Raw genomic sequence first — 27,630 nt, forward strand, 5'->3', positions numbered from 1 at the left:
ATTACTTGGTGGAAGAGTTTATGTTCAGATCCTTGATGCTATTCATTACACCTCTGATCATGATTATGATTATGCTTTCTGAGTAGTTACTTTTGTTCCTGAGGACATGGGATAAGTCATGCTGATAATAGTCATGTGAATTTGATATCCGTTCGGTATTTTGATATGATGTATGTTGTCTTTTCCTCTAGTGGTGTTATGTGAACGTCGAATACATAACACTTCACCATATTTGGGCCTAGAGGAAGGCATTGGGGAGTAGTAAGTAGATGATGGGTTGCTGGAGTGACAGAAGCTTAAACCCGAGTCTATGCGTTGCTTCGTAAGGGGCTGATTTGGTTCCACTAGTTTAATGATATGGTTAGACGTTGTCTTAATTCTTCTTTTGTAGTTGCGGATGCTTGCGAGAGAGGTTAATCATAAGTGGGATGCTTGTCCAAGTAAGGGCAGTACCCAAGCACCGGTCCACCCACATATCAAACTATCAAGGTAACGAACGTGAATCCTATGAACATGATGAAACTAGCTTGACAGAAATTCCCATGTGTCCTCGGGAGCATTTTTCCTCCTATAAGACTTTGTTCAGGCTTGTCCCTTGCTACAAAAGGGATTGGGCCACTTGCTGCACCGTTGCTACTACTTGTTACTTGTTTATTTTTGCTTGCTACGTTTCACCTCGCTACACAATCACTTGTTACCGCTACTTTCAGTGCTTGCAGTTATTACCTTGCTGAAATCCGTTTATCAGAGCCTTCTGCTCCTCGTTGGGTTCGACACTCTTACTTATCGAAAGGACTACGATTGATCCCCTATACTTGTGGGTCATCAGTGGGCGGGGGCGTGGGTACCCAAATCTTCTCCTCCATGCTTTCATTCATTTGAGCATCCAAATCCAGGGCGAGATCAATTTGCTCCCAATAGGGGCCATAGGATTTGTGGGCTCCTCCTCCTCCTCATTCCCAAAAATGAAGACATGGAGGAGCTCCTCCATTTACTAGCATCCTTAGACCATGAGAACATCGTAAACCTTCATACAAGATGCTTGCTTTGGGTTGCCAATCATTTTCGGTAATAGGGATATCATAATGCTAGCTTACAGGTACACTGGAAAAGTATGTCAAGGTGCTTGATGATTCAAGACTAGGATTTGCTCCTCTGGCAATGGAGATATACTCTATGGTTCCACTCGTTATTACAATATCCATTATCGTTGGCTAGACACGAGCGTGATAATGACCACGGGGATACATGGATACGAAAACAAGAAAAGAGAACAACGCCGGTAACGAGGATAATTTTGATCTAGGGCAAAGCCCTGACTATGCACATTCTATCTAGAGGGATCAAGAAGAAGAACACGCAGGAACTAAAAAAACAATTGAAATTAACTAGAAGAACAAGATTGTCACGCCCAAAATGCGATCATATCCTTAATTTGGCACGAGGGCCTCGTCAGGGATAGAAGCGCATCTCGTCATTTCGCAAGAATGGATATCGTTACAAGTACATGTACTGAAAAGATGAGATATATGGAATTGGCTTACACTCGCCACAAGCTACATCAGAGTATCATCAGTACAATACATAAACAACACGAAGAAGAGCACGGTCTGACTACAGACGAAAACAAACGAGAAAAGAACGACGTCCATCCTTGCTATCCCAGGCTGCCGGCCTGGAACCCATCCTAGATCGATGAAGAAGAAGAAGAAACTCCAAACGAACAATCAACGCGCTCGCGTCAAGTAACCTTTACCTGTACCTGCAACTGGTGTTTTAGTAATCTGTGAGCCACAGGGGACTCAGCAATCTCATCTGCAAAGGTATCAAGACTAGGAAATCTTAATAGGTGAGGTATGGTTAAGTGGTGAGGCTGCAGCAAGCGACTAAGCAGTATATGAGGTGGCTAACTTACGAATACAAGAAATAAGAGGGGGAAGATCTACGCATAACGGACGTGAACTACTGATGATCAAATGAATGATCCTGAACACCTACTTACATCAAACATAACCCTACCGTGTCCTCCTTCGGAGAGGGAACTCGTGAAAGAGACAATTACGGTTACGCACTCAGTTGGCATATTTTAATCAAGTTAACTTCAAGTTATCTAGAACTAGTATTAAACAAAGTTTCCACGTTGCCACATAACCGCGAGCATGGCTTTCCTAAAGATTTAACCCTGCAGGGGTGCTTGAACTAGTCCATCATAAATTACCACAAGCCGCATAGAAATCCTCGATCACGAAGCTCGTGATCTCGTCGGACTCCTTAGTGGAAAACCTAAACTCTGAGATTACCCAAAGCATCACCGGAATCCCGATGCACAAGATATCTCGTAAAAGGTAAAACTAATCTAGCAAGGCCACCCGGTGTGTCGACGAACCCGATAGGAGCCGCGTATCTCATTCTCAGGACACACCGTCTATGCATAGTGGACGTAGCCAAACGCTTGAGTTGCCCCAAGGTGGCACCGCTGACTGCTAGGTGGGTGGACCAACACTCATGCGAAGCACTGGCCCGAGGGTTGATTAATTATCCTCGGGGTCCCGAAAGTCCCTATGCAATTTTATTAGGTTATTAGGCGAATGAAAACCAAAGTTGGGCCTTGCCAGACCAGGTTTAATCTAAAACGAATTATCAAGGGGTCCCCATAACAACCCCGATCATGTTAGGAGCGCTCAATTATGGAAGTTAACACCGGTAGCCGAAACTAAGGGGGCAAAGGTGGAACAAAACACCAGGCTATAAAGGCCGAGCCTTCCACCTTTTACCAAGTATACAGGTGCATTTAATTAAATAGCATTAATAGGGTGATATAACAAGGAACCCAAGTTATCACATGGAAGCAACTGCACCTGCAACTAGCAACGCTAACACATGGTTAAGCAAGCGGTAACATAGTCAATCAGTAGTTTGCTAGGTTGTGAACAGGTTGAAGGTTTTCATGGCAATGTTGGGGAGGCTGATATTTAACGTGTGGTAGGCAACGAGACATAGCGACAGAAACAATAAAACTAGCATGGCGATGATAGTAATGGTATCTGGGGAAATGGTCATCTTGCCTGAGATCCCGCTTGGAAGTAGAATGACTCCGTGAAGCAGACGAACCGATGTAGTCGAACGGTCCTCACTCTCCGACACGCTTGCGGAACTCTATCGAGACGAAGCAAACCGAAAACAAGCATCGACACAGATATTCACCATGGCACATGCACGACAATATGCAATCCACATATGATGCATGATCAGTTGAATATATGCAAGACATGGCATGTCAATTCACAACAATCAAACACTACACATTAAGTGAAGTTCAACATGCAACGAGTTGCATATTGACGAAACTCCACATACGAATTATTTAGTTCTTTCCCGATTATTTACACAACAATATTAAATGTGGTTAAACATGGCAAGACGTGAAGCGTAATTAAACTACCTATCTAGGCATTTTAAATGAGGTCGGAAACGACGTATAGCATCTCCGAGCTGACCCCACACGTTAATTTATAATTCTGTCCAGATCTGAACTAACATGTTTAAATGCTTGTTAAGCAGCAAAATAAATAGGTTCACGTGATTCTACGCGTCGTTCCAATCAATTTACACATAGAGAACATCTCCAACGGAGCTACGGTTCAAAAGATACAAACACCGCAAGATATGATGGCATGAATGCAATAGGTGTGCAACGACAGTCACAAGCATCCCAAGACATACAAACAGCAAGATAATATGAAACTACACAAGATTCTAAGCAAGTTTCATATAGGACACGATCAAAACCGAGCAACGGTTCAACACATACGAGCTAAACAAGAAATAGACATAATCTGCCAAAATCAGCCACATAGCATTTTGTACACCCTCGAACAACTAGCTACACAAATCCCAAATGCTCAAACAAGGCATGAGGCAATAGAGGTCAAGAGCACTACAACATACAACTAATAACATCTAGCATGGAAGCATGGATCACTAGGAAAAGAACTCACAAAATGGCATCTCACGCACAGTTTCAGACTTAGTGAAAATATCAGTTTATGACAGTGCAGTTTTCGATCTGAAGGCATATTGACAGCAGAAAAATTATATGCTATAGGGCACCAAATGACATGAAAATTGACAGCATGCTAGAGAATCTTAAGGACTACAACTAACTCCATTGCACCAACCTCAAAAGAGCTATAGATCACCAGATAAAATCATGACAAGACAGCAACAAAATATAACAGATTTCAGACTTAGAAATATTCCAACATCTCCAAAACAACATTATTTTCTAGCATGTTGAGAACAAGCAAACAACACCTAAACATGGATTTCTATTGCAAACAAAATTACTAGGGGCTAGCCTACAGACCCAAGGACATATCTCATGTTGACAACTCGTTCATATTATGCACGGATTAAATCCCACAAAGTAAACAAAAGGGCAACATGGCAAAATATCACACGCACTAATTTGCTCAAAGGCTAAAACTAAATACACAGTTAAATTCTATGGATTTTTCTACCCCGAAAACATGTATAACATGAGGGGTTGCAACACAAAAATATCGCCACACGTATATGCGAGATTATGTCCTAAACACGATATAATAAACTAGCGACGGAACCTACATGCAAAAATACAAACAACTATTCTAAAATACATGGCAAAAGGTCCCTAAAAACATGAGCATTTAAACTACGGGATTTGAGCAATCCAGACACACACGAAAATAAATACGGGATAATCCCCTAATAGGACAGCATGCAAAACTAGGCATATGGCCAGTCCAATCACTACAAACATGCATGCAAGTTGCAAATTATGAATCTACACGAAAAATTAATCAAGTTTGATATATAACTCGTTCCGATCCGATACACGAAATAAAAGTTACGGGCGTTTGAAAATATCGAATATTCCCTAAAAATAGTAATTCACAGAGAAAAATCCTAAAATACTAAACATGCCAAAACTACTACATGGGCCGAATGGGGCATCGCATAGGATAATTATAATGCGCACGGGCGAGGGTTAGGCTCCGGTGGGAGCTCACCTTGTGGGCTGAGCCCAAGTCGGTGATGGGCCCTGGGAGGCGCTGGACGAGGCCGGCCTGGAGGCGACTGGGCACTGCGGTGCGCTCGCACTGGGCGGCGGCCCACCTGGCCAGCGCGGGCGAGCGGGAGACGCTAGGCCTGGCGCGGTTGGAGCTGGGCCGAGCGATGGCACTGGGCTTGGCTCGGTTGGCTAGAGCAGACCCACGGGGCGAGGCTAGCGAGCACTGCGAGCGCCCCCGATCGGATCTGGGCGCGGGAGGCAGGGCTGGCCCTCCTCGTGATGGTTAGCGGCGAAGCTGCAGGTCCGACGGCTGGCAGGGGGGCGCGGGGAGGCAGCGGCGACCAGCGGGGCACAAGGCGCGACGTGAGATGCGGGGCCCGCGGTGGATCTGGCCCGCGGTGGCGCGAAGCGGCGCGACAGGGAGACGCTCGGGAGCAGGGAGGCGCGGGCACTGGCTCCGAGGCGGCGGCGGCGCTGGGTGGGCTCGCCTGGGCCCGATCTGTGCTCGGCGGGCCTGGTGTGTTGAGGAGGAGAGAGAGGGCTGAGGTGGCGGCTAGGATTTGGTGGGCGCGGAAAACGAGGGAGAGAGAGGGTTTGTTGTCTAAAATGGCATGGGGTCTATTTATAACCATGGGGGGTAGGTTTAGCCGAATTTCGCCCCGGTTTCAACCGCGCGGTCGGAATAGAACGGTTTCGCACGCGGGGACGGCTAAGTGGGTGTGTAGAGTGGCTAGCCGGAGACGAGAGGGAAAACGGGCGACCCAACAACGAGTTTTAAAACATCGAAACACGTCCGACGAATAACAAAAGACGGTGCCGCTACGGTCGACCGTTCAGGTACCAGACGAACTCCGATTGCGACGAAAATTGGCAGTCGGCCTACCTATATCTAAATAAATCCGCACGTCAAGTTTAAACCCAATTAGAGAAAGTTTTATACACACTTTTAAAAACAAGATTTAAACGCTGCCGCGGGCGCGTGCGAGTGTGGCCGGGCTGAGAACGGGCAACGACGAACACGGAGAGAACCGATAACTAATAACGGACGCAACTTTTGAAAACGGGCGGCGACGGGATGCCGATGCAATGCAGATGATGCGAATGATGCGATGATTCATGCAACACACAAACGAACCACACGACGAGAACGGAATAAAAGGGAATCTTCTGGAATGTCGGTCTCGGGCTATCACAAAGATCCACATCACACATGTGCTATCTGTCAGTGTTTACTCACGACATCAGCCATGGGTAGGCTAAATATGAGTGGTGGGAAACGTAAGGACACCGGCGGGCTCCGGGAACGGGATTGGTACAAGCGAGAGAGACACACGATGTACCCAGGTTCAGGGCTCTCCGTAGAGATAACACCCCTAGTCCTGCCGGAATGGTTGATGCACCAAAGGGATTACAGTGTGCTCCTTGAGCTATTCGACACAGGAGGAAGGAGCCGCCGGCTCGCGTCTACCTCTCCTGTATGGGTGTGTGTGTGAGCAGTTGACCGACCCTCTGCGTGAAGGGGGGTCGGGGGGTTTTATAGACGAACCCACCGACCTACAATATGGATAAAGGTACAAAGGAGGGGGCCGCCTGGAAGCCTCGCCAGCTAGCAAGGGGACCCACAGCAGTCTGGTCTTGTCATTGGAGGGGCCCGTCAGCTGCGAGGTCCCATCTGGCCATGGAACCCGCTGACCAGCCAATGGAGCTCTCACGTAAGGCTGACGTAGGACACGTGTAGTACGTCCGGTGTCGTCTTGCGAGATTCGTCATGGGTTGCCAGTACGACCGTCTCCACTATTACCACGCCAAGCTTGGTAATGGAGTGGGTGCTGATGGGCCTATACTTTGCTGGTTTGACGGATCGGAGTCGGCCTAGGTCAACGGCATGGCCTTTGACACTGTATCTGCCGTGCGCCCCAATCTTGTACCTGTGCTGACGTGTATTCACCTTTATTCATAGAGCCTAGTCCCAGCCTAGGGTTGGATGTGACTAGGGCTACCTAGCCGGCTAGCAACCTCGCTAGCCGGCCTTGAAGTTGTCGTCTCGCTCCTAGCCGACAGGCGCTTCCCAGCCGGCCAGGAGGGATTGTCGTCTCGTCCCTGGCCGGGCGGAGCTCCTCAGCTGGCCAGGAGGGGCTGCCGTCTCACCCCTAGCCGACAGGAGCTCCCCAGTCGGCCAAGAGGAGTTTCCCATCTAGAAGAAGCTGATGCTTCTCTTTACTCTTGGATGCAAAGGAGTAGGCTCGATGAGCCTACCTCGGGGTTATCCCCCCGCCGGTAGTCCCCGAAGCAGGGGAGGTCCGCCGCCTCAACGCGGAAGGCCTCGCCGGCTTGAGTTCCTTGATGATGCTCTTCATAGGTTGCCTGTTGTAGGAGGCGCTAGGTCGGAAGCCGACTGGCTTCCAACAGACGCATCGGCTTCGCCGCAGGCAGCGCTGTTGTGCCACGTGCCAGGCCCGGGCCCGTCATTATGATTAACTGTACAGGTGAAGGGATGGGGCATGCGCCCTGGGTCCCGCCACGACGCCTCCTGGGCCCTCGCGTGCGCGGATCCTCTGCGGATTGCTTCTACGACGGTTGGGTTCCGTGGGGCATAAATGCCCCCGTAATAATCGGAAGAGGTGGGAGTCATGCGCACCAGATCCCCACCCCACGATCTCTCATGGGGGTTTAAATGGGGTGCGGGGGCGTCGAGGAGGCCATTCGCCCCCTTCCCGCCCTGCACAAACGCCCCTTCCTTCCCTGAGCCAGAGAAATAAGAGCCGTGCTTCGCCTTCGCCGCCGGCCGCCGCCAGGGTTCAGTCTCAGTCTTCGCCGCCACCCACCATGTCCAGCGGCGCCCCTAAGAAGGGACAGTTCCGAGGCGCTTGGGTGGGCAGCGATGTTAGCGATGAGAACATCGAAGCGCTCCGCCACCGCCGCGTGCTGCCTCTAGCAAACCTCATGGCGACGCGGGTGCCCGGCGCCGAAGCTGCCCCGACCCCCGGAAAGGGCGAGGTGATATTGTTCGAGGAACACTTCTATCGCAGCTTCGGCCTTCCGGTGAGTGACTTCTTCGCTCGCTTCCTTACTTTCTTCGGCTTGCAGCTGCATCACCTGGCGCCCAACGCCATCCTCCAGCTTGCTGCCTTCGTCTTCCTATGCGAGGGGTTCATGGGGATCGAACCCCGCTTGGACCTCTGGCAGAAGTTCTTCTTCTTCAAGCAACAGTCTGTAAAGATGGACAAGTCCGCGGTGGCGGACCATTCAGGCCCCAAGCCGATGACCCCTTGCGGCGTCGCGCTGGTGCACCACCGGACGACGTCCAGCTTCCCGCAGCTGTCGCTGCAGGATTTCATCAAGATGTGGCAAAGGGGGTTCTTCTATATGAAGAACGTCGACCCCTCCCACGACTACATCAACCTGCCCCCCTTCGCCATCACTCCACCGACGGTGAAGCTGAACTGGAAGGCGACGCTTCCGAAGCCAATCGTCGAGGTGGCGCAAATATGCGCCCACCTCGACAACTTGAAGATTTGGGGCCTTTTGGCCCGTGACCTGCTCGCCACCATGGTATCATACCGGGTCCTGCCTCTGAAGTGGCGGCCGCATCTGATATGCCAGATGGGCGGCCAGTGTTGGAAATATGCCCTAGAGGCAATGATAAAATAGTTATTATTATATTTTCTCTTTCAAGATAACCGTTTATTATCCATGCTATAATTGTATTGAATGAAAGCATAGATACATGTGTGGATACATAGACAAAACAATGTCCCTAGCAAGCCTCTAGTTGGCTAGCCAGTTGATCAACAATGGTTAAGGTTTTCTGACCATACGCAAGTGTTGTCACTTGATAACTGGATCACATCATTAGGAGAATCATGTGATGGACTAGACCCAAACTATGAACGTAGCATGTGATCGTGTCATTTTATTGCTATTGTTTTCTGTGTGTCAAGTATTCATTCCTATGACCATGAGATCATGTAACTCACTGACACCAGAGGAATACCTTGTGTGTATCAAATGTCACAATGTTACTGGGTGACTATAAAGATGCTCTACAGGTATCTCCGAAGGTGTCCGTTGAGTTAGCATGGATCAAGACTGGGTTTGTCACCCCGTGTGACGGAGAGGTATCTCGGGGCCCACTCGGTAATACAACATCACATACAAGCCTTGCAAGCAATGTGACTCAACTGTAATTCACGGGATCTTGTATTATGGAACAAGTAAAGAGACTTGCCGGTAACGAGATTGAAATAGGTATACGGATACCGACGATCAAATCTCGGGCAAGTAACATACCGAAAGAGAAAGGGAATGATATAAGGGATTATATGAATCCTTGGCATAGAGGTTCAACCGATAAGATCTTCGTAGAATATGTAGGATCCAATATGGACATCCAGGTCCCGCTATTGGATATTGACCGAGGAGTGTCTCAGGTCATGTCTGCATAGTTCTCGAACCCGCAGGGTCTGCACACTTAAGGTTCGATGATGTTTTAGTATAGTTGAGTTATATGTGTTGGTGACCAAAGGTTATTCGGAGTCCTGGATGAGATCACAGACGTTGCGAGGGTTTCTGGAATGGTCTGTAAATGAAGATTGATATATAGGATGGTTTCATTTGGTCACCAGAAAGTTTTCGGGCATTACCGAGAGTGACGAATGGGTTTCGGGTATTCGCCTGGAGGGGCCCACCCACCCGGGAGTGAGACCAGTGACCCTAGGGTGGCTCACCATCCCTTAGTGGGCTGGTGAGGCCAGCCCAAGAGGGCCATGGCGCCACAGGTGGAAAAAACCAAAAGAAAAGAAAAAACAAGGAAAGAGGGAGGTGGGAAGGAAGGAGGGGACTCCTTCCCCCAAACCGAATTGGGGTGGGAGTCCACCTCCTCCCACTCGGTCGGCGCCCTTGGGGCTCCCTTGAGCCCCAATGCTAGCCCCTCCCCTCCTCCTATATATATTGGTGGTTTAGGGCTTTTTGAGACACAACTTTTCCACGTGCAACTCAAACCTATACCACGTAGTTCTTCCTCTAGATCGGATTTCTACGAAGCTCGGACGGAGCCCTGTAGGAGTAGATCATCACCACCACCGGCGCGCCGTCACGCTGTCGGAGAACTCATCTACTTCTCCGTCTCTTTTGCTGGATCAAGAAGGCCGAGATCGTCATCCAGTTGTACGTGTGCTGAACGCAGAGGTGTCGTCGGTTTGGCGCTAGATCGGAATGGATCATGGGACGGATCGTGGGACGACGGTGATTTGAATCACGAAGTTGTACCACTACATCAACCAAGTTTCTTAACGCTTCCCGCTTAGCGATATACAAGGGTATGTGGATCTAATCTCCTCTCGTAGATGAACATCTCCATGATAGGTCTTCGTGTGCATAGGAAATTTTTGTTTCCCATGCAACGTTCCCCAACAGCCGGCACGACCCCTGCCGTCTCTCCACCAAGAATTTTCGAGCCGACGCGGTGGCCCGGAACGTGAACCTGATCTCATCCGCCAACATGGACGAGGGCGGAGAGTGGGAATGGGGCATGGCCCCCCATGATCGAAACCATCCGGCTCCGGTGGTAAGCGTTTCCCGAGATCTTCTTTTCTTATCTTGTATGCACCTTTCGCTTTCTGAGCCGGATGCCGACTCCGCCCTCCAACTGTTTGAGCGCCTGCAAAATTATCAGCCGCTGGCGGCCGATGTGGATGCGTCACACCTGACTGAAATAGAGGATGAAGGACTGGTGGAGCCACGGGTATCTACCTCCGCGGACATGGAAGACGCAGTGGAGTCGAAGGGCTCTGAGCCGCCTGTTGAGCATCTTAAGTCTACTCTTCTTGATTGGACGGATGATGACAAAACGCCACCTCCTCTGCACGATGCAACCTTCGGGGAGGACCAAGAAGATCTGGAGGAGGTCTCCAGCCTTCACTTGACACGAGCTCGTCGAAACGCTAGCGAGACGGCGACGCAGGGAGAGGCGGCCCGGCAGAAGGGCAAGAGGGTCGCCGCTGCCAAGCCGGCTCCCAAGCACGCCGCAATAGGACCTCCGGTCGGAGGTCGAGGTGGCGGCGCTAAGAAACAGCGAGCCACCGTCGGCACGAGGCCAGTGCCCGTCGTCGCTGGGTCGGGGGTCATCTTCCCCCCATTTTGGATTCTTGCGTGAAGGTTATTCCCTTATTGGTTTGAATTTGGTAGGGATGCCGAAGAAGTGGAGGAGGATACTGCCTCCGCCGCCGAGCGAGCCACCTGGGCTGCTGCTGACGCTGCCAAGAAGGTGCTGGGCGAGGATTCGAACAACCGATGGGAGGAAGTGGCTCGGAAGATGGCCGAAACCCAACCCCAACCCAGCTGGGCTGAGAAGCCCGCCAAGGAGAGGCGGTAAAAGACGAGGCACGACTCCGCCTTGGGGACACGCGTGGAGAATCCGGCTAGCAAGCCGGCTCTGAACCGCACCAAGGGGGCTAGGACAGCCAAGACCGCCGAGCCGGCACCCTCCACGCCAGCAGATCTTGATGTGATCCCCGACGCGCCTGAAGCTGATGTAGACTGCGCGCCGAAGATGACAATGGAGGCGCCGGAGACGATGATGGAGGTATAGGAAGCGGCAAGTCCACCTCCGGCCGCGGAGATGGCGCCGACCAAGAGGTCCAGGGAGCCAGCTGTGGGCCCACTGTCGAGAGACGGCACCATACTCGTAGCCAATAGCGGCCCGTCCGTGCCCAGAGTCGGCCCTATCTTCGAGAGCCGGCCCATGAAGAACCGGCGCGTGGCGAACGCCGAACGTGCAGCTGTGTCCGAGGCACCGAACTCAGCGGCATCCCGGTGCTGGTGGCAGAATTCTCCCGCAGCCGCGAGAAGGTGTCGCATGCGGCCGTGATGGCCAAATGCGACTTGGATCGCCTCGAGGGACGAACCACAATAAGTTTTCAAGCCTTTTTCTTTTCATTTGCTTCGATTTGGCTTTTCCTCCTTGTTCTTGCATCAGTGGGGGCGCGCCTGCGCACCCACTGGGTGTAGCCCCCGAGAATCGGGCCGGCTGAGAGTTAGCCGGGCCGAATCTCATTGTTGCTTGCTCGTAGTTTCTTTTTTAGTGGGGGCGCGCCAGCGCACCCACTAGGTGTAGCCCCCGAGAATTGGGCCGACTCAGAGTTAGCCAGGCCGAATCTCATTCTTTGCTTGTGATATTCGTAGGAACTCCATGACGCCCAGGTGCAGGCGTACAACACGCTGCTGGTCCGGATCCAGGGGGACGAAGGCTGAGCCGGTGACCTTCAGAGCCGGCTGGACGCAACCGTCTCGGAGCGAGATGCACTGCGCGAGGCGGACAAGCAGCTCCACCTACAACTGGATCTTCTCCAGACAGAGAAGAAGGACCGTGAGGCGGCTCACCAAGCGGAGTTGGAGCAGCTGTGTGCCGCCCTGCAGTAGAAGGATTCCTCCCACACCGCCGATCTGGAGCGCCTAGAGAAGGTCCATCTTGAGAAGGCGAAGCGTAAGGACGCCGCCCTGAAGGAGAAGGACGTTGTCTTGACCGAGGTGCGGGCTCATCGGGCGAAGGAGACCGAGGCGGCCCAGGCCCTCCTGGGCGAGCTCACCCTCCTGGCTCAAGAGAGCACGGCACGGGATCGCGAGGCCCTAGAGGAGGCCCGTGAAACTGGCATCCACTTCAACCATGAGTCTTTTTTGTCTTGATTTGATCTTCATTTTTGCTGGCGTTTCCCCTACCCCCCTTCATACCACACCCCATCCCCAAGGGTTCTTCCCCGGGACACGGGAGGCAGTAGAAACGGCTGTAGAGACCAGCCGTGAAGAGCGTCGTGCCGCTGGCGAAGAAGTGGACGCCAACGCCGGCTGGTCCATGGAGGAGATAGCCACTGGCGCCAAGGCCTGCCTGCACGAGCTGGCGCGCTCCCTGGAGCGGCTCCAAGGCACGAGATTGGAGATGGTGAAGGCGCTGTGGCATGATGCGGTGGAGCCGGCGTCCATGAGCCGGCTATCCCGCGGGCTTGAGGCCGACAACTCTCGCCTCGACGCCTGGCGCGCATCAGCCGCGTGCGCTGGAGCATACATGGCACTCCGCCTGGCCAAGTCCTGGTATCAAAACCTGGACTTGGGCAAGCTCGCAGCACAACGCGCCAACTCGGAGGGGGAGCTGGTGGCCCTGGAGGACCAGCTACAGGTGAGAGCTAGCAGCATCGCCTCCTTCGCCGCCCGGGACGAATTTGGCTTGGAGCGTGACGCAGACGGCAACGTGGTCCCTGAGGACCTGTTCCATCTGCAGCCCTACAACGTCGAAGGCAGCTCTGCCGAGGCGGCCCTTGAGGAGGAAGTCGCCGACTCCAGCAGCGAGGCCTACGCGGACTCGACCATGAAGGACGGTGCCGGAGGTGCCCGAGGCGGAGACGGCGTTTCTACCTCAGGCGTAGCCGGCGATGGTGAAGCCACCACTTCAGGAGCTACTGCTGGGGCCACAGACGGAGCCGCCACCCACTAGCTTGCCCTTTTCGTTTTTTCTCTTCATTTTGTTGTCAGTCCAACAGTTCCACCCACTAGGGGTGTTTTTATTGTAATGAACTTCGGTCGTGGGCCTTTGAATGCTTTAAATGTGATATATGCTATCTTATTCTACATTGTATTTGTTAGCGTTGTGCTTGCTGACTCGCATTTTTATCTTTCTATTCCCTTTTGGCTCCTTTTCATCCAACTCCTTTGTTTTTTCTAGCATCCGCCCCGCCAGCCGGGAGCCGGTCTGTGACTGGGACGGGGCTTCTACCTTTTAAAACATTAGATCTAGATTTTTCGAAGCCATCGAGACTCTTAGACTCAAAAGCGAGCCAGCAGAGGCCGGCTAGAAAGTAAGATCGAAAGCGATCAAACCGACCCAAGCCGGCAACCTTCTTTGTAGTCGAACTTTTCATGTAACCTGCCTTCCCTACCACGGTCTCGTTCGACGGACAACTGGGAGCCGGACTGTAGCTTGTGCGAGGCGGTAAGGGTTCGACCTGGCATACACTATACTTTCACCTACAACTAAGGAAGTTGTTCGGGCTGGCTAGCAAGCCCCCGAGCTCGTAGAGCCAGATCGGGGAACTCACAAACGAGTGAATAACTCTTGCGATGAATCCGAAAGAGGTGTGCCTCAAGCACCAACTTGAAAAACCCATTGCATTCATTAAAAGTCCCAAAAAGGGAAGAACATACATACGTACATGATTTTTTCTCTTGTGTTCTAGCAATAGAACGGGCGAAGCAATGTCGCGTTCCATGGATGCTCCGTTTCTTGGCCGGAGTCATCTCTCTTGCGCTTCCTTGGCTTCTGGGCGTCTATCAGATAGTATGCACTGTTATGCAACTCCCTGCTGACGATGAAAGGTCCCTCCCACGGGGAGGAGAGCTTGTGTTGGCCGGCTGTTTGCTGGATTCTTCTGACCACCAAGTCCCCCTCTCTAAAAGAGAGGGGCCTGATCTTCTTGCCATGGTAGTACCTTAGCTTCTGTTGATATATAGCCGTCCGGCTCAAAGCCAGCTCCCATGCCTGTTCGAGTAGATCGACTCCATCTTCTCTTGCCTCCTCCGCTTCCGTCTCCGTGTACAGGGTGACCCGAGGAGAGTTGAGCTCAACATCCGTGCGGATGACTGCCTCGGACCCATATACCAGGAAGAATGGTATGAAGCCGGTTGACCGGTTCGGCGTGGTGTGGAGGCTCCACAACACAACCGGCAGCTCTTTGATCCAGCAGCCGGCTGACCTAACTAGTGGCGGCACCAGTCTTGGCTTGATGCCAGCCAGGATCAGGCCATTTGCCCTTTCCACCTGGCCGTTGGATTGCGGGTGCGCCATGATACGTCTCCAACGTATCTATAATTTTTGATGGTTCCATGCTATTATCTTGTCAACTTTGGATGTTTTATATGCATGAATATGCTATTTTATATCTTTTTTGGGACTAACCTATTAACTCAGTGCCAAGTGCCAGTTTCTGTTTTTTCCGTGTTTTTGACCCTTTTTCAGACGGAGTCCAAATGGAATGAAACTTTACGATGATTTTTTGGACCAAAAGAGACCCTCGAAGCTTTGGAAGAAGGCCAGAAGAGCCACGAGGGAGTCACAAGCCCTCACGCTGCCACCACCCCCCTAGGCGGCGCCTACCAGGCTTGTGACCTCCTCGTGGGCCCAACCGACGTAATTCCACCGCCATAAATTCCTATAAATTCAGAAACCCCCGAAAAGAAACCTAGATCGGGAGTTCCGCCACCGCAAGCCTCTGTAGCCACCAAAAACCAATCTGGAGCCCGTTCCAGCACCCTGCCGGAGGGGGAATCCATCTCCGGTGGCCATCTTCATCATCCCGACGATCTCCATGACGAGGAGGGAGTAGTTCTCCCTCGGGGCTGAGGGTATGTACCAGTAGCTATGTGTTTGATCTCTCTCTCTCGTGTTCTTGAGATGTCTTGATCTCGATGTACCATGGGCTTTGCTACTATAGTTGGATCTTATGATGTTCTTCCCCCTCTCCCTCTTGTAATGAATTGAGTTTCCCCTTTGGAGTTATCTTATCGAATTGAGTATTTGAGAACACTTGATGTATGTCTTGCACGTGTCTATTTGCTGTGATCAACTTGTGGGTTTGTGACATTGGGAACCTATGCATAGGGGTTGGCACACGTTTTGACTCTCCGGTAGAAACTTTGGGGCACTCTTTGAAGTTCTATTTGTTGGTTGAATAGATGATTCTGAGATTATGTGATGCATATCGTATAATCATGCCCACGGATACTTGAGGTGACAATGGAGTATCTAGGTGACATTAGGGTCTTGGTTGATATGTATCTTAAGGTGTTATTCTAGTACGAACTCTATGATGGATCGAACGGAAAGAATAGCTTCGTGTTATTTTACTACGGACTCTTGAATAGATCGATCATAAAGAATAACTTTGTGGTGGTTTCGTACCCGACAATAATCTCTTCGTTTGTTCCCCGCTATTAGTGACTTTGGAGTGACTCTTTGTTGCATGTTGAGGGCTAGTTATATGATCCAATTATGTTATCATTGTTGAGAGAACTTCACTAGTGAAAGTATGAACCCTAGGCCTTGTTTCCACGCATTGCAATACCGTTAGTGCTCACTTTTACCATTTGTTACCTTGCTGTTTTTGTAATTTCAGATTACAAAAACATATATCTACCATCCATATTGCACTTGTATCACCATCTCTTCACCGCACTAGTGCACCTATACAACTTACCATTGTATTAGGTGTGTTGGGGACACAAGAGACTCTTTGTTATTTGGTTGCAGGGTTGCTTGAGAGAGATCATCTTCATCCTACGCCTCCTGCGGATTGATAAACCTTAGGTCACCCACTTGAGGGAAAATTGCTACTGTCCTACAACCTTCTGCACTTGGAGGCCCAACAACGTCTACAAGGAGAAGGTTGCATGGTGGACATCAAGCTCTTTTCTGGCGTTGTTGCCAGGGAGGTTAGCGCTTGAAGGTATATCTTTAGATCTTGCAATCGAATCTTTTTGTTTCTTGTCATTTCGCTAGAAAACTACAAAAAAAATGGAATTGAGGATGCCTCATAGGCTCCATCTTTTCAATGTCTTTCGTGAGCATGATGGGAAGGAAAATTGTGCTCAAGTGCTGAAAGAAGAATTACATAGAATGCTTGGCATAGAATATGTGAATGATGAGCATGATTGCAATGTTGTTAGCATGAATTCTTTGAATACCCATGATGCTAATGATATGCAAAGCCACAAGCTTGGGGATGCTATATTTGATGAAGATGATCTTTTTAGTTCTTCCACTTTGAATGATCAAAATCATTTTGATGAAAGCATGCCCCCTATCTATGATGATTATTGTGAGCGTACTTATGCTTTGAAGAACAGGGATGATAAAGCTTGTCATACTTTCGAAAACCCCTTTGCTAAACCTTGCTTTTTCACCGTGGACACAATTTGTAGTGCTCAAGTCTTTCACGATACTCCCACTACTATTCTTGAGAACAAATTTCCTTATGTGGAGAGTAGTAAAATTCCTATGCTTGTAGATCATGAAAAGAAAGCCTTAGGTGCTGGTTATATTGTTGAATTCATTCATGATGCTACTGAAAATTACTATGAGAGAGGATCATATGCTTCTACTTATTGCAATAATATCAAGCTTCCTCTCCATATGTTGAAATTTTTGAAGCTATGCTTGTTTTGCCTTCCTATGCTAGTAGATTCTTGCTCCAATAAATTGTTTGATCACAAAATCCCTATGCATAGGAAGTGGGTTAGACTTAAATGTGCTATCCATTTGCTCCATGATGCTCTCGTTTTGTTTCAATCCTTACCTTTTATGTGAGCATCATTGAAATCAATGCCTAGCTAAGGGCGTTAAACGATAGCGCTTGTTGGGAGGCAACCCAATGAATATTTTTTTTTTGCTTTTTTGCTTCCTGTTTTGTTTTCTCCACACCATCATAATTCTGTTATGATTGTGTCTTTTGTGTTTCTTTTTGTGTTTGTGCCAAGCAAAACCGTTATGATTACTCTTGGTGATGATTGTTTGATCATGCTGGAAAAAGAAAGAAACTTTCTGCTCACGAAAAGAATTTTCATTTTTATTCTGTAAGAGATTTTGAGTTGATTCTCTTTGATGCTGATTTATATGCAATTTCTTCAGAATTTCATAATTTTTCAGAGTTTTTGAAGTACCAGAAGTATATGAAGTATACAGATTGCTACAAACCGGTCTGCTGTTAACAGATTCTGTTTTTGTTGAGTTGGTTGCTTGTTTTGATGAAACTATGGATATTATCGGAGGGTACTAGCCATGGAAAAGTGAAAATACAGCAACCCAACACCAACATAAGTAGAATTTAAGTTTGCTACTGTACCTAAGGAAGTGGTGATTTGCTTTCTTATACTAATGATATCACGAGTTTCTGTTTAAGTTTTGTGTTGTGAAGTTTTCAAGTTCTGGGTGAAGTTCTTATGGACAAAGAGATAAAGAGTGGCAAGAGCTCAAGCTTGGGGATTCCCAAGGCACCCCAAGTTGATTCAAGGATGCCGAAAAAGCCTAAGATTGGGGATGCCCCGGGAAGGCATCCCCTCTTTCGTCTTCAATCCATCGGTAATGTTACTTGGAGCTATATTTTTATTCACCACATGATATGTGTTTTGCTTGGAGCGTCTTGTATCGTAGGAGTCTTTTATTTTTGTTGTGTCATAATCTTCCTTGCTGCTCACCTAGAGAGAGAGACATGCACTCACCGTGATTTTGTCGAGCTTCACTTATATCCTTTGAGTTAGGCAATTCAGCTCACAGGTATTTCACTTATATCTTTTAGAGCACAACGGTGCGTGGCTTGGTAGTTGTCTTATGCTATGAAAGTAGTCCCAAAAATGGTAGTTTTCCAAAGGGATACAAAAACTTCCATCTTCATGTGCATTGAGTAGAAAGAGAAGCTTGATTCCTCTCAATTAGTTTTGAGATGTGGTTGTGGTAATATTTAAGTTATGTTAGTATGGTGTTGTGAATCTAGAGATACCTGTGTTGAAGTTAGTGATTCCCGTAGCATGCACGTATGGTGAACCGCTATGTGATGAAGTTTGAGCATGATTAGTTTATTGATTGTCATCCTCTGTGTAGCGGTCGGGATCGCGCGATGGTTTATACCTACCAACCCTTCCCCTAGGAGTATGCATTGAATGCTTTGTTTCGATTACTAATAAAACTTTTGCAACAAGTATATGAGTACTTCTTGACTAATGTTGAGTCCATGGTTTAGATGCACTTTCAACTTCCACCATCACTATCTTCTTTAGTACCATGCAACTTTCGCCGGTGCATAAACCTACCATATAGCCTCCCTCAAAACAGCCACCATACCTACCTACTATGGCATTTTCAAAGCCATTCCGAGATATATTGCCATGCAAATACCACCATGACATGTGCCACAGCTTCTACATTGACATTGCATGATCATAAGATAGCTAGCATGATGTTTCCATCGATGTCTATGACATGCTAGATCATTGTCACGGTACACTCCAGAAGACATTTCATATAGAGTCATCATTGATCTAAGTTTTGAGTTGTAAGTGTGATGATCATCATTGATGGAGCATTGTCCCATGTGAGGAAATAAAAGAGGCCAGCGAAGCCCATTTACAAAAAGAGGCCAAAGATGCCCACCAAAAAAAAGAGGCCAAAGAGCCCACCAAAAAATGAGAGTAAAAGAGAGAAGGGACAATGCTACTATCTCCTTTCCACACTTGTGCTTCATATTAAGCACCATGATCTTCATGATTGAGAGTCTCTCGTTTTGTCACCACCATATAGCTAGTGGGAAATTTTCATTATATAACTTGGCTTGTGTACTCCTATGACGGGCTTCCTCAAAATTGCCCTAGGTCTTCATGAGCAAGCAAGTTGGATGCACACCCACTAGTTTTCCTTAAGAGCTTTCACATACTCATAACTTTAGTGCATCTCTTGTATGGTCATCCCTACTCATTCACATTGATATCTATTGATAAGCATCTCCATAGCTCATTGATATGCCTAGTCAATGTGACCATCTTCTCCTTTTTTGTCTCACAACCTCCACCACTCCATTCCACCTATACTGCTATAACCATGGCTCACGCTCATGTATTGCGTGAGAGTTGAAAAAGTTTGAGAAAGTAAAGGTGTGAAAACAATTACTTGGCCAATACCGAGGTTGTGCATGATTTAAATTCGTTGTGCAAGGATGATAGAGCATAGCCAGACTATATGATTTTGTAGGGATAACTTTCTTTTTGGCCTTGTTATTTTGAAAGTTCATGATTATCTTGCTAGTTTGCTTGAAGTATTATTGTCTCCACGTCAATAGAAAACTATTGTTTTGAATCTAACGGATCTGAACATTCATGTCACATAAGAGGAGTTACAAAGGACATCTATGCTAGGTAGCATGAAAGCATCAAAAATTCGTTCTTTATCACTTCCCTACTCGAGGACGAGCAGGAGTTAAGCTTGGGGATGCTTGATACATCTCCAACGTATCTATAATTTTTGATGGTTCCATGCTATTATCTTGTCAACTTTGGATGTTTTATATGCATGAATATGCTATTTTATATCTTTTTTAGGACTAACCTATTAACTCAGTGCCAAGTGCTAGTTTCTGGTTTTTCCGTGTTTTTGACCCTTTTTCAGACGGAGTCCAAATGGAATGAAACTTTACGATGATTTTTTGGACCAAAAGAGACCCACGAAGCTTTGGAAGAAGGCCAGAAGATCCACGAGGGAGTCACAAGCCCTGACGCCGCCACCCCCCCTAGGCGGCGCCTACCAGGCTTGTGACCTCCTCGTGGGCCCAACCGACGTAATTCCACCGCCATAAATTCCTATAAATTCAGAAACCCCCGAAAAGAAACCTAGATCGGGAGTTCCACCGCCACAAGCCTTTGTAGCCACCAAAAACCAATCTGGAGCCCGTTCCAGCACCCTGCCGGAGGGGGAATCCATCTCCGGTGGCCATCTTCATCATCCCGGCGATCTCCATGACGAGGAGGGAGTAGTTCTCCCTCGGGGCTGAGGGTATGTACCAGTAGCTATGTGTTTGATCTCTCTCTCTCTCTCGTGTTCTTGAGATGTCTTGATCTCGATGTACCATGGGCTTTGATACTATAGTTGGATCTTATGATGTTCTTCACCCTCTCCCTCTTGTAATGAATTGAGTTTCCCTTTGGAGTTATCTTATCGGATTGAGTCTTTGAGAACACTTGAGGTATGTCTTGCACGTGTCTATCTGCTGTGATCAACTTGCGGGTTTGTGACATTGGGAACCTATGCATAGGGGTTGGCACACATTTTGACTCTCTGGTAGAAACTTTGGGGCACTTTTTGAAGTTCTATGTGTTGGGTGAATAGATGATTATGAGATTATGTGATGCATATCGTATAATCATGCCCACGGATACTTGAGGTGACAATGGAGTATCTAGGTGACATCAGGGTCTTGGTTGATATGTATCTTAAGGTGTTATTCTAGTACGAACTCTATGATGGATCAAACAGAAAGAATAGTTTCGTGTTATTTTACTACGGACTCTTGGATAGATCGATGAGAAAGAATAACTTTGTGGTGGTTTCGTACCCGACAACAATCTCTTCGTTTGTTCCCCGCTATTAGTGACTTTGGAGTGACTCTTTGTTGCATGTTGAGGGCTAGTTATATGATCCAATTATGTTATCATTGTTGAGAGAACTTCACTAGTGAAAGTATGAACCCTAGGCCTTGTTTCCACGCATTGCAATACCGCTCGTGCTCACTTTTACCATTTGTTACCTTGATGTTTTTGTAATTTCAGATTACAAAAACCTATATCTACCATGCATATTCCACTTGTATCACCATCTCTTCGCTGAACTAGTGCACCTATACAACTTACCATTGTATTAGGTGTGTTGGGGACACAAGAGACTCTTTGTTATTTGGTTGCAGGTTTGCTTGAGAGAGAATATCTTCATCCTACGCCCCTCGCGGATTGATAAACCTTAGGTCACCCACTTGAGGGAAAATTGCTACTGTCCTACAACCCTCTGCACTTGGAGGCCCAACAACGTCTACAAGGAGAAGGTTGCGTAGTAGACATCACGCCACTGACGCCAAGTCGAGCCGGATGCCCTCTTTAGCACATAAGAGCGCCAATGCACCCTTGGCAAAATTGGTGCCATTGTCGGTGATGATGCCGTGGGGGACGCCGTAGCGGACAACAATGTCCTTGATGAGCCTGGCGGACGTGGGACCCTCAAGCTTCTTGATCGGCCTGGCGTCAATCCACTTGGTGAATTTATCAACAACAACCAGGAGATGCATCATGGCGCCTCGAGCGGTCTTGAATGGCCCCACCATATCCAACCCCCAGACGGAAAAAGGCCATGACAAGGGGATGGTTTTGAGGGCTGAAGCTAGCATGTGGATCTACATGCTGAAACGCTGGCAGCCTTCGCACTTGTTGACCATGTCTACGGCCTCCTCAAGGGTCGTGGGTCAGTAAAATCCATGGCGGAACGCCTTGGCTACCAGGGTTCTAGAGGCGGCATGATGCCCACACTCACCCTGAGGTATGTCTCTGAGGATTTCCTGTCCCCTTTGTGACTCGATGCAGCGTTGGAACATGCCAGTCATGCTACACCGAACCAGCTCGCGGTTGATGATGGTGTATGCCGATGATCAACGCTGGATCTGCCTTGCCTCTGCCTCGTCTTGGGGAGCACTCACCGCGAAGAAGGAAGGCCAGGATGGATTGTGCCCACGAGGGAGCCGACACAGGAGCCGGCTCCGCCTCGACCTGAAGATCAGGAGCTTCTGCAACCCTCGCGCTTCTTGATGTGGTCGCAGGCTCAAGACCTTCTGTCTCTGGTGCCGTTGTGGCAGCCGGCACACCGTCTACCTCCATGGCAGCCACCCACTTGGTGTCGAGCCGACATGATTCGAGGCTTGGCGTGGCCGATGTTGTTATCGTAACCGGCGAAGCAGTTGTAGCTGGCAACTCCGTTGGAGCTAGCGCATCAGTTGTAGCCTGCAGAGCTAGTGTAGCCGACGGAGCTGGCGTAGCCGACGTCGTTGGCACGGAAGGGTCTGCCGGCACAAAGATCGATGCCGACTCCGAAGACAGCTTGATGGATGGCTTGTATAGTTGCTCGAGGGAGACGCCGGCTGGGATTGCTTGCCTTGTGGAGCCAATTTTGGCCAAGGTGTCGGCCGCCTCGTTGTCCACACTAGGTACATGATGGAACTCGCAGCCCTCGAAAGGGACACTGAGCTACTGAATGAGGAAGCGGTAGCTCGCCAGGTTGGCGTCCCTGGTGTCCCATTCGCTAGAGACCTACTGCACCACAAGGTCCGAGTCGCCGAAGCAAAGGATCCGCCGGATGCCAATCTCTCTGGCAAGTCGGAGGCCGTGAGCGAGCGCTTCATATTCGGCGACGTTGTTGGAGGCGGCGAAGTGTATCTGGAGAGCATACTTGTGTTGGTCTCCTTTTGGAGACGTCAAGACGATGCCGACTGCCAGACCAGTTCACATCTTCGAGCCGTCGAAGTGCATCTGCCAATGAGTGGAGTGTGGAGGCGGTGGCAAAAATTGGGTTTCAGCCCAATCGACGAGGAAATCGGCCACCACCTGGGATTTGATGGCGATACGCGGTTCGCAGCGGATGTCGTGGTCGGCCATGGAGATGGACCACTTGGCAATCTGGCCCGTGGCATCACGGTTGCCCATGATTTCTGAGAGTGTAGAAGTGCTCACCATAGTGATGGCATGCTCTTGGAAGTATTGCCTCAACTTCTTGGCGCCAAAGTAAACACCATAACACATCTTTTGATAGTGGGGGTAGTTTTGCTTGGAGGCGGACAAGACCTCACTGAGGTAGTAGATAGGGCGTTGCACTAGCAGTACCTTGCCCTCCTCTTTGCGTTCCACTACCAGAACCACACTGTGCATGCGAGTGGTTGCCGCGATGTAGATGAGGATGGGAACTCTTTCAGCCGGCGCCGCCAAGATTGGCAAGCTCGAGATGACGCGCTTGAGGTCGCGGAAGGCTTCGTCCGCCTGGTCGTTCCACTCGAACTTGGTCGTCTTCTTCATCAGTTGGTAGAGTGGAAGCGCCTTCTTGCCCAACTAGCTCACGAACCGGCTGAGGGACGCCAAACAGCCAGCGAACTTCTGGACGTTGAGGATTCGAGCCGGCTTCGCCATCCGCCAATGGTTCCGATCTTCTCAGGGTTTGCTTCAATGCCACGAGCGAACACGAACAAACCCAAGACTTCGCCGCATGGAACTCCAAAGACGCACTTCTTCGAGTTGAGCCGGATCTTGTATTCGCATAGATTGGCGAATGTCTCTCGCAAGTCTTCAAGGAGACTAAAATGCTGCTTGGTCTTGATGATGATGTCATCCACATAGATGTGGATGATCCTGCCGATTTGCGGCAGGAGGCATTGTTGCATGCACCACTGAAAGGTGGCACCAGCGTTCTTCAGACAGAACGTCATGGTGGTGTAGCAGTAGGCCCCGAAGGGCGTGATGAAGGAGGTCTTCAGCCGGTCAGTCGGATCCAGCTTGATCTGGTGATAGCCCGAATAGGTGTCTAGAAAGGAAAGCAATTCGCAGCGAGCTGTGGAATCGATCAATTGATATATCTGGGGCAACGCGAAAGGGTCTTTTGGACATGCCTTATTCAAGCTTGTGTAATCGATACACATTCGCCATGTCTTATTCTTCTTTAGCACCAGGACTGGGTTGACAAACTAGTCCGGGTGGAAAACCTCCATTATGAAGCCGGTTGCGAGCAGCCGGGCAATTTCTCCTCCTATTGTGCGCCGCTTCCCCTCAGCGAAGCGGCACAGGGGTTGTTTCACCGGCTTAGCATCCGGCCGCACATGAAGCTTGTGCTCGGCGTACTTCCTCAGAAATCCTGGCATGTCCTTTGGAGACCATGCAAAAATGCCCCGATTCTCACGAAGGAAGTTGACGAGCTCGCCTTCCTATTTGGCGTTGATATTAGCACCAATGTTGACGCACTGCTTGGGGTTCGCAGGGTCGAGTGGCACCTGCTTGGTTTCCTTGGCCGGCTCGAATGAGCCTTTGCGGGCCGACTGGGATGGTGGAGTACGGATCACCGGCTGCTCGGTAGCCTCAGCCACGAGCTGGTCAATCTGCCTCTTCTCCTCAGCAATCACCAAGGCGTCAGCCAGATGGCTGCTGTCGTGTGCGCACTCGAGCGACTTCTTGTAGTCGCCAGCGATGGTGATGATGCCCTTGGGACCCGACATTTTCATCTTGAGTAGGCGTAGTGAGGGATGGCCATGAACTTGGCCAAAGTCGGCCTGCCCAGCAGCGCGTGGTAGGGGCTGTTGAGGTCCACCACCTCGAACCAAATTGGTTCATGGCGGAAATGCGCCTTGTCGCCAAAGAGGAAATCCAGCTAGATTTTGCCTATCGGCGAGAAGGACTGTCCCGACATGATGCCATGGAAGACAGTGCTGGTCGGCTGGAGATCCTTCTCCTCTAGCCCAAGCTTGAGCATGGTGTTGCGATACATGATATTTATGCTGCTGCCGCCGTCGACCAACACCCGGGAGAACCGGCAAGTGAGCCTCTTGGAGGCGAAGGTGGGGTCGAGGACGAGTGCATATGAGCTAGGGTTTGGCATCACCGCAGGATGGTCAGCTCGGCTCCATGTAATTGGCTTTTCAGACCAATGCGTGAACTGGGGAACCGAGGGGCCGTGGCGTTCCCCTCGCGCCGGCGTTGTCGCTGGCTATGCTTGTTGTCGCCTTCGCTGGTGACGACGACATAAGCCCCGTCTTGTGCGGGGTACTCGTCATGGAGACAACCGTCGTTATGAGGCGGTGGTGATGGAGCCGGAGCACGAGGCGCAACAGCAGCCGTCGGGGGAGCCGGCAGACCCTAACCTCGCGACAGTCGTTGTGCGAAGCTGCACTGCCGAAGGGTATGTGTGGCCGGCTTCGCCCCAGTGTGCATCTTGCATGGTGCGTCGAGCATATGCTCGAAGGTGAGCTTAGGCTTCCAGGTGTTCTTGCCGATCCGCTGCCACTGAGAGCCGGCTTGGGCAGCCGGCGCATCTTCCTCCATGTTGGCCACCTGCAAAGCGTGAATCAAGTTGATCCGCCTTGTGCATGTTGTTCTGGCCGCCTCGGTTTTCGCCAGCCGGCTTGGGAGTAGACAACGTGGGGACAATCTTGTCTGAGGCGGTGACCTGGACCCGCATGGCGGAGTCGGCCGTGGCGTACTTGTCCTCCTTGGCCATGAGCACCGCCAAAGAGGTGGGCTCAGAGCACATGAGCTTGTGCTTGAGTAGGGTGCCGTCTCGGCAGCCGTCAATGAAGTATTGAGTGGCTTGTACCTCATGCACTCCTTCGCAGGAGTTGCGCAGCTCTGTCCAACGCGTGACATAGTCGCGAAGGGGTTCATCAAGCTTCTGGATGCACATGGCCAGCTCGCGAGGCCGACGAGGGCGTTTGTATGTCCCGGTGAATTTGCGGACGAACACCTCCTCGAAGTCAACAAAATAGTTGACGCTGCCGACTGGCAGGCTATTGAGACATGTCGTGACCAAGCCAGTCAACATGATAGGCACGTAGCAGACTGCTACGCGCTTGTTGCCCCGAGCAATGCCGACTGCAGTGGTGTAGTCGATCAGCCAATCCTCTGGCTTGGCCGTGCCTCTATACTTGGAGGTGTCCCGAGAGAGTGAAGCTTTTGGGGAACGGTTCCCCTCGGATCCGGGGGCCAAAGCATGCCAGACCAATGGGACCCTCCTCCTCCAGGAGGGTCGAGTGCGCCAGAAGGTTGATGCGCTTACGAGCATCGTTCTCGCTGTGAGGAACGCGAGGACCGATCCGGGTTGAGATCGGAATGGTGTTCTGGGACTCGGTCGCCTTGGCCTTTTCCTGCCACCTCGGAGGGGGAACCTCATGCACCGCATCATCCTCGTCACCAGCCTCCCTGCGGCGCCGGCTGGAAACCAGCTCGCTCTGGTGCTGGGAATGTCTGTCTTGGCTGCCCTCGCCCTTCCAGCCAGAAGTGTGATGCATGGAGGATCCTTCGACATGGTGACGCCCGCCGGGGTTGCGGTGAGCCTCCAGTTGAGCTCCCGGAGACATCGACTACGCGACGCTGGGGTAGAAATGAGCCTGCTGCTAGCTAGCGGCGTCAAGGAGATCCTAGACCCGCTTCTCTTGAAGGGCGCGTTCCTCGTCCTCCAAACCAGACATCTCCGCCATAGCCGCCTGGGCGGCCCGCATGTTGGCCACTAGAGTATCATAGATAGGCTGCCTGCCACCCAAGATTTCAGCGATGACCCGCACGCGGCCGCGGCACTCGCCACACCGACTGGGGCCATTAGCAGCTGGTGTGAGGCCGTAAGCGGAGTTATACTCACGCTGCGCGGCCTCCATCCGACGCTTGGTTGCGGTGATAGCGACGCTCTCTTCCAGGATCTGCTGGCGGGCTGATGTCTACTATGCAACCTTCTCCTTGTAGACGTTGTTGGGCCTCCAAGTGCAGAGGTTTGTAGGACACTAGCAATTTTCCCTCAAGTGGATGACCTAAGGTTTATCAATCCGCGAGAGGCATAGGATGAAGAACCCTGCAACCAAATAACAAAGAGTCTCTTGTGTCCCCAACACACCCAATGCAATGGTGAGTTGTATATGTGTACTAGTTCGGCAAAGAGATGGTGAAACAAGTGCAATATGGATGGTAGATATAGGTTTTTTGTAATCTGAAATTACAAAAACAACAAGGTAACTAGTAACAAAAGTGAGCACGAACGGTATTGCAATGTGTCGAAACAAGGCCTAGGGTTCATACTTTCACTAGTGGAACTTCTCTCAACAATGATAACATAATTGGATCATATAACTAGCCCTCAACATGCAACAAAGAGTCACTCCAAAGTCACTAATAGCGGAGAACAAATGAAGAGATTATTGTCGGGTACGAAACCACCACAAAGTTATTCTTTCTCATCGATCCATCATAGAGTTCATACTAGAATAACACCT

This window comes from Hordeum vulgare, chromosome 5H (assembly GCF_904849725.1).
Source record: "Hordeum vulgare subsp. vulgare chromosome 5H, MorexV3_pseudomolecules_assembly, whole genome shotgun sequence".
Lineage (NCBI taxonomy): Eukaryota > Viridiplantae > Streptophyta > Magnoliopsida > Poales > Poaceae > Hordeum > Hordeum vulgare.